This window comes from Ambystoma mexicanum, chromosome 3q (assembly GCF_040938575.1).
Source record: "Ambystoma mexicanum isolate Mex_15411 chromosome 3q, UKY_AmexF1_1, whole genome shotgun sequence".
Taxonomy (NCBI): domain Eukaryota; kingdom Metazoa; phylum Chordata; class Amphibia; order Caudata; family Ambystomatidae; genus Ambystoma; species Ambystoma mexicanum.
The window spans coordinates 1,141,882,019-1,141,894,413 of record NC_090926.1 but is presented as its reverse complement, the minus strand read 5'-3'; positions in this window follow the sequence as shown (position 1 = coordinate 1,141,894,413).

Genomic DNA, 12,395 nt, shown 5'->3' with positions numbered 1-12,395 from the left:
GAGGCAAAAGTGGTGGTAATTCCGTTACCGCCAATCTTTTCACACACCGCCATACTTGTAATGGACACGAACATGCATTCTTTTTTGCTAACCATGAATTCCAGCCCCTCTTACCGACCTTTTCTTGATATTTGAAAAACATCTGTTGAATCATCTGTGTGTTTTGTGTTGTTGTGGGAGTACAATTTATATTCACATCAGGCTTAAAAGCTAAATTCATGACTGCATCAATACATTATCAAGAGCAGGTGATGTTATCATACGTGTTTATAACCCAGGAGAGGAATAGCTTGAGTTGTCACCATGTTATGGTTATGACCAGCCATTCCAGCTCTTGGGCTCCCATCACATTGGATTATGGTACTTAGAGTATTGTGTTTATAGTGGAGTGAGTACAGTTACAAGTACTTTACTAGAATATAGAAGGTGTTCTAAACATTTGAACATCTGATCCCGGCCCAGTATAACTTGACCTCTTTGTTTCTGCATATATTTGTTAAAATGAATGTACATGTCTAGCTCTTTCAGATGGTTAGTCCTTAATGTCCCTTCGTTCAGAATATTGGGATTTTTCTAGGATGGACTCAAGGGATTTCTGAGCTGCAACATGTACAGTCTAGAAGTTTGCACCCTGGCACGGGGCACTACTTTAACTCTTGCCAGACTACTATGCAGACAACATAGCAGAGCATGTTTCTGCAAAGCTAAAAATGCAACAGGAGAATGTTTAGTCTGATGTCCGAAAAATGAAAACTGCGCAGCTTGAAATCCTGGGCTCACGTCTAGGTTTCCCCTCTTGAGCAAACCGTGTGCACCTGGGCAGATCACTTCACCTGAATGGGTCTTATTTTCGTTGCCTTCCAAAATCGTCATCACCTACAAGATAGTCTGGTAAGTGTGAAATACTCGAAAAACAGTGCTTGGTGCCATATATAATAATGCAGGGCATGTATATAGTGCTGGCTCAGGGCGACTGATGCTTTAAATGTCTCATTCCTCACGGCATTGTCACTTGGAGTCCCCTTCTGTGATAGCTGAGAAGAACTAAAAGTGCCTTCAGTGAAAGGCTACCCAGGAAACATGTCTGAAGGCGGGTTAGGGCCCCCTAGGTGGGTTTATGCATGAACGCCTTGTAAGACACTCTCCATCCCCTCAACCGCAGTAATCCAGTCTGGACATGTCAGCCTCGCCCCCGAATCCCCCAACCTCAAGACTACAAGAAGCGCAACACGAGTAACCAATGCTGCAGCATTCACCGCAAATGTTACACGGGTATTTACGAGTATGCTCGTCCGTTTTGCATAGACTCCCTAGTCAAAAAGGAAGATCATCCTGGAATCATTCTGGAGTCATCCGATGACTCCATTCTAGAGTCATCCATGGATAGTTCAGGAAGATCATCCAAAGTATTCCCACAGGCCAAAATATGTAATGAGATGATGACTCTTGAGTCATCACAGAAACTACTCCAGGATGAGTTTGGATTACTTCCAGTGATGATCTTGGATTACTCTAGGATGACTCCATGAGAACTTCAGGATGAGTTGGGATTACTCCCAGATGACTTCGGATTACTCTAGGATGACTCCATGACAACTCCAGGATGACTTCATGACAACTTCAGGATGGGTGGGGATTACTCCAGGATGACTTCAGATTACTCTAGGATGACTCTATGACAACTTCAGGATGAGTTGGGATTACTCCCGGATGACTTCGGATTACTAGAGGATGACTCCATGACAACTCGAGGATGACTTCATGACAACTTCAGGATGGGTGGGGATTACTCCAGGATGGTTCCATGATAACTTTAGGATGGGTTTTGAATTGTGAATTATTGCAGACCACTCCAGGATGAGTTTAAATGATTTCAAGATGCTTCCAAAAGATTTAGGAAAAGGGGTTGGATTACCCCAGGATGTATCCCTTTTGAGTAAGATTGGTGGCATCACTTTAGAATGACACTATTTAGACTTACGTATAGTGTACTGGAAAAACTCCTAGGGAATTTTGCAGCCGTCACTTTCCCTCTTTGACTTCTATGCTATAGCACCCAAATGTCGTTAACTAAGATGATTTAGCGTACAAAATTGCAAATCCCCCCATGTCACGAACCAATCTGTAAACTCCCACATTTCATTTCTCACCTCTAGCTAACATGTCCTCACACCCAATAAACTCCCACAATTACAAAGTGCTGCACTAAAATACACAATCTTCAAATAAACCCAAGCAATGGCTTCCTTTTGGTTTAATGCACCCGAAATATGTTAACTAGAAGTCCTTCCTGGTAGAAGCAATGAAATCCCACAACAATCCTATAAAAATCCAAAAGCAATGCAAACCCAAGACAATCCTATAAAAATCCCAAAGCGATGTTAACTATAACCCTGAAAAGAAACCCTCTTGTAGGCATTACACTCACTGGGTCTTAGTCGTCATTTGGGTAAAATGATATGACAGTCGAACAAGGCTAATGGGATATTATCTATTTTTAAAAAAGAACACACCTGCTTTTAATTAAATTGCATTTATTAAAAGAGGCACAATGAGGTTCAACCTGAAAATGGGCCGATATACACAAGCATGACTGTAGCAATCCCAGAACAGGGTACTTTACAATTAGTGCACATGTATGGATTTTAAAAAAAACAATACCAGCCAGGGAGTCGAACCCGGATATACCCAGTAAGCAAGAAGTCAGGTACGGACCAAGCTCACAGAGCAATTGTGAAGCAGGTACCCAGACTCAGCACAGCTTTCAAGGAAGTTAGATGGGGAGCCAGAACCAGGCAATGAGTCAAATTGAGACCCAGGGCAAGCCCAGGGAGCAAGGGTGAAGGAGGGACCCGGAACCAGCGCAGGGAGCCAGATGGGTACCCAGACACAGCCCAGCAAGTAAGGAAGTTTGTTAGGGACCCAGAACAAGCCAGTGAGTCAAATGGGGAACCAGAGCAAGCTGGGGAGCGAGGGATTCTGATGTGGACCTAGGGTAAGTCCAGGGGAGTCAGATGGTGACCCAGAACCATCCCATGGAGCAAGGGGGGCACAGGCACAGACCAGGGAGTTGGGGGGCACGTCGCATCCCAGGGAGGAAAACGGAGGTGTGCACACAACCCAGAGATTAAACAAGATGGTGGTGCAGACTCATCCCAGGGATCAAGCAAGTGTTGGGGCGGCCCTTGATTACCCTTGGGAGCAGAGGAGAGGGAAGACGCAGACCCAGCCCAGGACGCCAAGGGAGGGATACCGGCCCACGGAGCAAGAGAGTAAGAGAGGGGAGGGCACAAAACCATGTGAGGTAGCAAGGGGTGGCGGGGACTCAGCCACAACGCAGGAAGCAAGAGGGCCGGGGGGCCCCAGACAAGTACAGGCAGCAATGGAGTTCCCCTGAACCAACCCAGTTAGCATTTTATAATACAATAACTAAATGTTTTGAAAAATAAGATGAATTTTGCATTCTGTAAATAGTGACTAGACTTGCGTAGAAAAAGACAAGTCTGGTGCCTTCTGCTTCAGACAGTAGATCCCAATTGTGTTCGGCAGTGCTTTTCGGTATTCAACAGCAGAGTGTTCTCCAAAGCCCATTTCTGTTGCTTTAATGGATACATTCTGAAATGCAAAAAGGAATCATTCTGTAGAAATTGTTTGAAAAGAGCTGGAAAAAGATGCTTAACAAACATAACTTTGCTGAAGAAGTGCCTGGCACAGAGATGCCTGGATGAAAGGAAGTGCAGTAGACAATTAGCAGTGTACAAGCTTCAAATAAATATATTTAACATATGTGTTCTGAATGGCATTTATGTACCTTTTATTGCTTCTTGTCACTGACAATCCAATGTTAATCTTCCCTTTTCTGCCATTTTGCTACATTCACGTGCCAGCGCTTTTTTCAGCAGGTAGCGGGCCGAGGTGCTCATCTGTCTTTTTGTGCCGACATCACAATCTCCCTTGGTTCACCATGTAGCCTGTAACGAGACGAATGTTCCTATGTGTATATAAGAAAAGAAAAATGATTAGATTTCTCAAACCTGAAAAACTATATCAAGATCTGGAAATTGTTCAGATTTCAATATTTAATAAAGCCACATCCACAATTATATGCTCTCTTTTTGGCGGTCTGTTTATCTTGTTTCCTTACTGCTTTTCTGCCTAACTGGTTATTTATTCACATAGTATCGTGCTTTGGTGAAACAGCTTTGTAAGCACAATACATACAATTGTAGATCTGTAGGCTTAGGCATATAGTCAATTGCAAACTTTACAAGGGTATCAACCCCAAGATGTCTTCACAGGAATGCCGGGGTAGAGGCGAGAGATGAGGCAGGAAAAGACTAAGATTTCACTGGCATATTGACTGAGAAGATAAAGCATTACATTTAATAGGGGTGTCAACCAACTTGCTTTTTACTCAAGGAGTGCTTACTTCTGATGCTGATGCCGGACCAGGATCAGGCACTCGGTGGTTCCGGCTCCCCTCTTTCTTCACTGAAGAGCCAGTTCCAGGCAGTGTCCGTTGGGCAGCTTCCGATGCCAGTCCATTCTATCCCAGTACACCGAAATAGTAGCACAAACATTAATATTACACATGACCAGTGACCAAATTCCCTTCTGCCCCCAACTGCTTCAAGGCGAAACAAAGGGAGGGTGGACAACAATCATACTAAGCCAGGTGACATTCGGATCGCGCTAGTGCGTGGGAAGGGGGCAGGGATAGTGCAGTACAAGATGATAGCAATAAGTAAGTGACGGCCAGCAAGTGGCAAGTGCATGGGTAAGTGCAGACATCAGGGGGCTGGTAGGGGGACTGTAGGGGTTGCTAGGTGGGCAGTGCAGGTGTGAGACGCTGGCGGGGGAGGGACCTGGGCCCGTGATCAGAGGGTGTCCAGGTAGCCAGTGCAGTTCAGGATACAGCCAGGAGGTCAGCAGAGGAGAGGAGAAGAAAAAGCAGAAGCAAAGAGAAAGGTTTTGAGGTGCTTCCGGAACCAGAGATGATTCTCCTCAAGTTTAAGGGAGGCTGTTCCAGAGGGATGCATCAGCCGAGGAAAGAGATCTACCGCCAACTCGTTGTTTGGAAAAGCGACTGACCCTGAGGGATTTGGAGGCGGATGAGCGAAGAGCACAAGAAGTAAGATATTTAGGAAGAGAGAGTTGAAGGTGTTGAGGCCCCAGAATGCCTTGTGGACGATGCAGAGGGTTTTGAAGTTAATCCTTGCAGCCACTGGGAGCCAGTGCAGAGATTTCAGTCCTGGAGAGATACGATCCCTGGGCTTGAGGCCAAGGACAAGTCTTGCAGTACTGTTCTGGATAAATTGCAGGGGGTAGAGAGTAGAAGCAGGCAGATTTAGAAAGAGGCTGTTGCAATAGAGTCCAGCCTAGAGAGAGAGCTCTGGAAACAGTGAGCTTCTGTGGGGAAGCAGAGGAAAGGAAGAATACCCCTGAGGAGGTGCAGCTGGTAGTGTGACTTCTTAGAGACGTCAGAGATGTGAGGAGAGAAGTAGGGTGTGGCGTCGAATTTGATCCAGCGGTTTTCAGAAGCATAAAATTGCAGAAGTGGTGCCTGGCACACGGATGCCTGGATGAAAGGATGCGCAGTAGACAATTAGCACTGTACAATCCCCAAATAAATATATTTAACATGTGTGTTACCTTCATGTCACCCTAGGGACTCAAAGACTGCACACCCCTTACCTGGGTCGACAGCAGCAACAGGCTGAGGATCACAGGAGAGGCCGCAGCATCTCCTCCATCCAACGAGCTACCTGCAAGAAGTAGACACAGTTTCAGGCTTGGCTGAACCCCTTCCTAGAGAGTGCGGTCTGAGCCTAGCTGCATGCGCATAATGACGCAAAGGCACAGAATTGAAAGCAGAGCACCAAAAGTTTATAGTCAGGCAAGGCTGCAAACAGGAGCACAGCCGAACGTCTGAATTGGGTCTTACTCCCCCCCCCTCCCCTTCTCAGAGCAGGATGTTACTACATCCGGAACTAATAGTTCGCCTGCAGCTCCAACACAGCCCCCCCTGCACCTCCCCCAGCTACCTGAGTCTACCGCACCAACCATACCCCTTCCAGGCGGGCTTCCTTTTGTTGTGCAAAAAGTAAAACACAGAGAGCGAACCAAATGAAATAACAGCGGATTTCCCACCTGTTACATTCGTCCGTGGTCGCAAGCTAGCACCCCATTTTGCTGCCCTTACACCCTGTGCCAGGCTTCCAAGAGGAGGGGGGGGGGTCTGTTATTTACCTGCACAGCTGCGAGTAATGCAGCCATCATGGCAGGGATGGAGTGATGCCCTGAGTCTCGCGTGATGACATAGTAACCACATTCCAGGATACGCTGGGGTTGCACCGATGAATACATCACATTTGCCAGGGCTTGTCTGCAATCATGGCAACAGAGACCACACGTTATACATATAACTTTTCCTTCAAGCTGCCTTGCTATCTTTATCATTTCTTTGAAATGCCCATTAAGTACAACCGAAATGGGCATGAATTGTTTTCTTACCAATTTGATACTGTAATTGTATTGTTCAAATTGTTCCATAACATGTAAAAAATTACTTTCTAACGGGTACATAATAATTCTTTACTTCCGAATCCTTCACATGGCGCCGAAACAACTGTGGGTTTGCCCTGAATAATACAGCGTGCGTGCGTGCACTGTGTGCGAGCGAGAGACAGCTGGCCTGCCAACATAGAATTTTGAACCCAGATTGCCCTGGTAAACAACCCTAATGATCGCTAATGCTATACCCGCTTTATATTCCAGTGACACGTATAGTTTCTGGTGTGCAGAAAATCCCCGTTGATTCCAGTGGCATCAGGGAACTGGGGACCGGTGTATTTTGTTCTCAGTTGGCATCTTTTACACAGCCTGATCGGTAGGGGAGCGAGAAGAAAGACTCTGCACATGCACGAACTCTGTCGACAAGAACACAAGTTTTATTTGAATTTGTTATGAAACATTAGCGTCCCATATCTCCTTTGCCTGCAGGACATCCAGATTTCACGCAGGTAGGGCTTCATTGCGTGCGTCGCAAAGGGAAGGAGAAAGGAATTATTTTTCAGGGCAGCAAAGGCAGCAATGGCGGCGCCTATAAACTTTCCTCGAAGTGCATTCACATAGCGACTGACATTGAATGGGGAGCGGAGGGCGAGTAAACAAAAGTGAATTGGGGTGAAAAGGGCATCTACTTAAAGGCCTGCTTTGGCATAGCAGCGGCTCTGGTAGATAGGGGACACAGACTTTGCCGCGCTGATTGGGACAGGATGCTTTTGAACAAAGGCAGCTACGGCTCGCCTTGTAAATCAAATTAATGTGTCCTGAGAGACACGCAGATCCCCAGCATGCCAACCGAATGCCTTAGAATTAAATAAGCCCAAAAATGCCCACAAATGTACTGCCTCCTTACCTTACTGTGGCTTAATTTGCTCAAACCACACGGACGGATCATGCAGGTCAAATTCTCTTTATCCGCCATTGCTGCACTTGACTTCCAGAAACGGAAGCCTTTGTGTAGCCCAACGGACCCAGGAAAATAGCACAAACATAGCCCAATCAAATTGTGACCAATCAGCTCCAATATTCAGTGTCAATCAACAATTATTTATTTATTTATTTATTTATATTTATTCATACTGTTGTGGTTAAGTAAATCTTTAACACACCAAACAATAAAATACAAAAATACATTAACAATGCAATACAGTACATGTAACCCATATGTTATTAATAATTAAAACATTAAAACATCCCATACTCTGTCTGTTAGGCTTCACTCCTAACAGAAAGAGTATGGGATGAGGTGTGAACGCACTGCTTTCCCTGCGCTACTCTAAATTCTTTAATACACAGTTATGAACCCTCCCAATGGTATGTATTTTGCCAACCTCTGAAGCCTGAAAACTAGATACACGCAGGATTGACATGTGGCCAACTTTGCACCAGACCTGCCGATGAAATGGCCAAGCGTTAAATCTCAGTTACCAGTTTAATGGTATCCACTACTGAGTTTAATTTGCTTTCTGACTTTGAGAACATTCAGACATGTAATTGCTGATTTTACGATAGCTGGCAAGCTAGCAATAGCCGGGAAGATGACTCAAGAGGTTGAGCGCTTGCTGCTGCGTTATGTGTGTGATCTGCAAGTTGCAGGTTCGAATCCCGGCAAGGCCAACTCAGCCTGTCATACTTCTGAGGTTGATAAATGCATACAAACACAGGTTGGGTGTGTTTTGTTGTATATAAAGCACTTAAGTGAAAGTGCTATATATTAACATATCATTATCATTTGGCCTTGGCCATCTGCTTGCATTCTCAGTAATTTGGTGATATGGGCCTATACACACTGATATTAATGATGCATATGCTGATCCATTCTTGTATGAAATGTATATCACATTACAGTGATAGTGTAACCATATTTTTCGTAGTGTACTTAGGAACAATGCTATGCGATGCCACTTCGTGTTTTGTCAAGGGGTGAAAGGTCGTGTTCATTCGCTTCCTGTGATGTCACTTCGGGGTGGGGTCAAATGTGGTGAAAGGTAAAGTGATGACCCTTCAGTTACCCCTGGCATTTTGGTGAGATTATGTCCCTGTCTCTATCCTGACCCTCTCTACACTACCCCCACTCATACTACCTCTACTTTCTCTACCCCCACCCAGCCACCCTACCCCCTCTTTATCTACCAGCCCCACATTGCTTTTCGATATTCATATGTCTCAAAAGTAAGACATTTAACAGAATAGCATAACTATACATAGGACACAGTGTGTTTAAAAATACAAATATTTTACTATAATCTGCTGCTTCCCCAGCAACCCCACTCTCCTCAGAAACACACTTTCTTTAAAAACACACTTTGTTATGAAAAGCACAGTTAAATGAAATCCTCTTTATTAACCAGCTGCACGCCTCTGTCAAACAATGACTAAAAGTAGGAGACATTATCACAAAGGTTATGTTTGTCAGCTGGTTTATCATGTGATTTCCATACGTTTTAAGTCATCTCCATCAAAACCCAAACATGTCCACAAACTGTAGCTGGTAAGATATGTGGTTAAGTACTTCAATTGCAAGACTGGACTCCAGTGATTTCACCACTTCCCTAAAGCGTCTTATCATGGGAAAATCATTTTGATCTTGCTGTCCCTAGTCTGACAACATTTGAGGTCCCTGGGAGTGATTTAATTTATTTGCAGGGAATGCACTTCTAAAAAGGCCTCAGTCATGGTATTGCTCCAAATTTTTCCTTGTCTCCCCTGGGGTGCTAATATCTCCCTTTCCAGTGCAGGGAACCACACAAGGGGACATTCTGGGTTCATGTATGAGGTTTTTCAGTCCCGATGGTGGACAATTTGCTATAAGGTAAGGCAATGCTGCATATGCCTGTTGTAATACAATGGGAGGAAAGTATATTCTTAAATGAAGGCGTTTTTCCAGCAGGGTGAAGTTTGAGTTTGTTCCACCACTAACAAAGAATAGCTTGGTACCTGTTTTTGTTTTTTTTTTAAATAAAACTTTCTTGTATTGTTTTACAATAATAAACAGGTGCCCAAGTGGGCACTAAACTCTCCCAACAATGTCCCACCAGCTCCACCGCCCCCCAACAAAAGAACTCACATTTCACAACCATCATTAGTGACGATCACCCAAGTTCCATGTACATTATCCCAGCCGGTTTACAGATTATTCGAGCCATCGGTTATGGTGACCTTCCCATATAGGTTTGAATCTTACCTCCAAATATGTATCACCCTGGTGGGTGTCCCGGGGAAGAGTCAGGCTTCTGCGCCTCTTGCGCTTTTTCCAATTGGTATTGCCTGAAAGGTGGCCAGTAGTCAAATGGGCGACTTGTGCTTAGGTGTGATGAGGCAAACATAGTCTCCCTGCGCTCACACAGGTCCATGCTTTCCAGTCATCTTGCAAAGGTGGGGGGATTGGCCTTCCCCCAGGTTCTGGCCACCAAGCATCTAGCCACCACTAAGGCCATGCTCAACATGGTCTCCGGCTTTACCCATGACACATTGGGGCTTTTGAGGGTGCTGGGTGCTTGCTTTTGACTGTGATAGCAAAGGATTCTCACCCAGGGGGTGCATGCTATGTTAAGGCCTGTGGCTTCCATTTTCGCCAGCATAGTCAAAAAGGTGTGCTTAGCAAAGCATTTGAAAATCATTTAGCACAAGTGCAACTAAGCAAAAGCTGAATGACTCTTGAAGTAATCAGTAGGTCATCCCAGAATCATCCCCACATCATCAGGGACAAACATGTTTTTGCCCTTCAAGTAATCAGCAGGTCATCCCAGAATCATCTGTTGATGCTCCTGAAGTAATCGGCAGGTCATCCCAGAATCATCCCCAAATCATCATGGTGAAGCTCTCGAAGTAATCAGCAAGTCATCCTAAAGTCATCAGGAGCAAAGAGTTTCCTAAAATAGGGATGATGTTGGCATCATCAGCAAGTCATCCTAAGCTCATCCCCAAATCATCACCCACCATTCTGAGACATAGCTGATTACTTTAACAGCCTGATGACTTCTGATGATGTGGGAATGACTTCTAATGTAGTTTGATGATCATCGGATGACTCCAGGATGATCTCTAAAGTCATCCTTTTAGACCTGGGCTTGCCTGGCAGTTAAGGGGTTAATTATCAGCATACAATTTAGGGCGAAACAACCCAGGGAAAAAATAAATTCAGGTGTCAAACTCCGGGCTGCCGCCAAAAAAAGACACAGATTACCATGGAGACCTCTTTGCAGTTGGCCTGCCACATCCTCCGGAAAAGAGCAGCATGTCCATGGGGAAGACGTGCCTCCAAGTGCAGCGCCGAAGGTGGACGTACCGGGTATTTTGGTTACTCATGACCAAAGCATGCACAGCCATCAGATGCCAAAGTCCTGTTCACGAACATTGCACTGGTCCCAGGCATATGGGAAAAGTGGCGTATTGAAGATGTGCACAAGGTCTTGCGTCGCCACTATGCCACCGTCAGAATTGAGCCTGAGAGGTAAGAGAGTAAACCGTCGATTTGCGGGCTATAAAACCAATGAATGAGCTTTCCTTTCCCCAGCTGCCTTGGGTCCTGTTTCTTTATATCTATCGCTTAAAAATCGATTTTAAGATTCTCTGTTTGGTCTTTAGATGTTTGCACGGTTTTGCACCACCTCGCCTGGCAGAGAAACTCAAATGGTATGAACCGGGTAGGCCGCTTAGATCATCTGACCAGCTATTGCTTGTGGTCACACCCTGCGGTCTATGGCTCTCAATTTGGAATACTCTGCCAAAGGAACAACGAACCATGACAGAGCTAATGGGCTTTCGTAAATTATTAAAAACATTTCTGTTCAATTAGTTTCTGAGCATTGCTCCGACAAAGCTACGCAGTTAAAGTCTTGTCTAACATCTGCGCCCAAATGCAGTTTATTCTATCAGGTCCGGTGCTATATTAATACTTCAAATAATTGATGGAACCGAGCGGATGCGCAGTGATTGTAACACTGCATGCAGTATTTCTAGGCTCAAGGACTGATTATGATTTCATGGATGTACAGTATGCAGGTAGGTAGGTAAGCAGGTAAATAGAAATCTTGTACAGCGTAACTGACCGCCTCCGATGAGGCATCATGGCGCTGGGAACAGATCTCAGTTGCGGGTCGAGAGTAAAAAGTGAAACGCTGGGGATCAGAGTGTCTCTTGAAAATGGAGTGGTCCATCTGATCCAGAATTGTAAAGGGCAAAGAGTTCCAGAGAGTCTAAGTCTGGACAGCAAAGATATGGCCGCACCATCTATGTCTCTTAAATTTAGGAATGCTGAAGAGTTCTGCGGAGGTGGAGCAAAGGTGTTGTCCCGGTACATGCTGAGTGAATTGGGTCCTTGTTAAGGGTGACCCTGCTTTCTGTAGTCGATCCAAGGCTGTGCATTGCACTCTTCTAGCCACAGGAAGCCAAAGCGAGGAGCAAAGAGAAGAGGGAACATGATCATGTTTCCTGAGGTGGAAAGTCCACCTTACAGCCGCAGTTTGGATGCATTGTAAGTTAGATAGAGATTTCTTTGGGAGCCGCAGATACACAGCATTGCAGGAATCAAGGAGACTGGAAATAAAAGCATCTCAGAGAATGAGCAACAGCTCAAGTCGCCCTTCAGAGTTTTTACTTGGAAGAAGCAGCTGCTTAGCACTTTGCCAATTTGTCCCTCTAAGGACAGTTAAGGGTCTAACCAGACTCCAAGATTATTTACTGAATAAGACAGCTTAGGACAGGGTCCCAGCGCAGACGGCCAGAAATCCAACTTTCCCAGAGATTCTTGTTCATTTAGTTGAAGGAAGTTCGTCGTCATCCATCGCTTCACTTGCTCGAGGGAGCTATTGAATTGGTCAATCGGG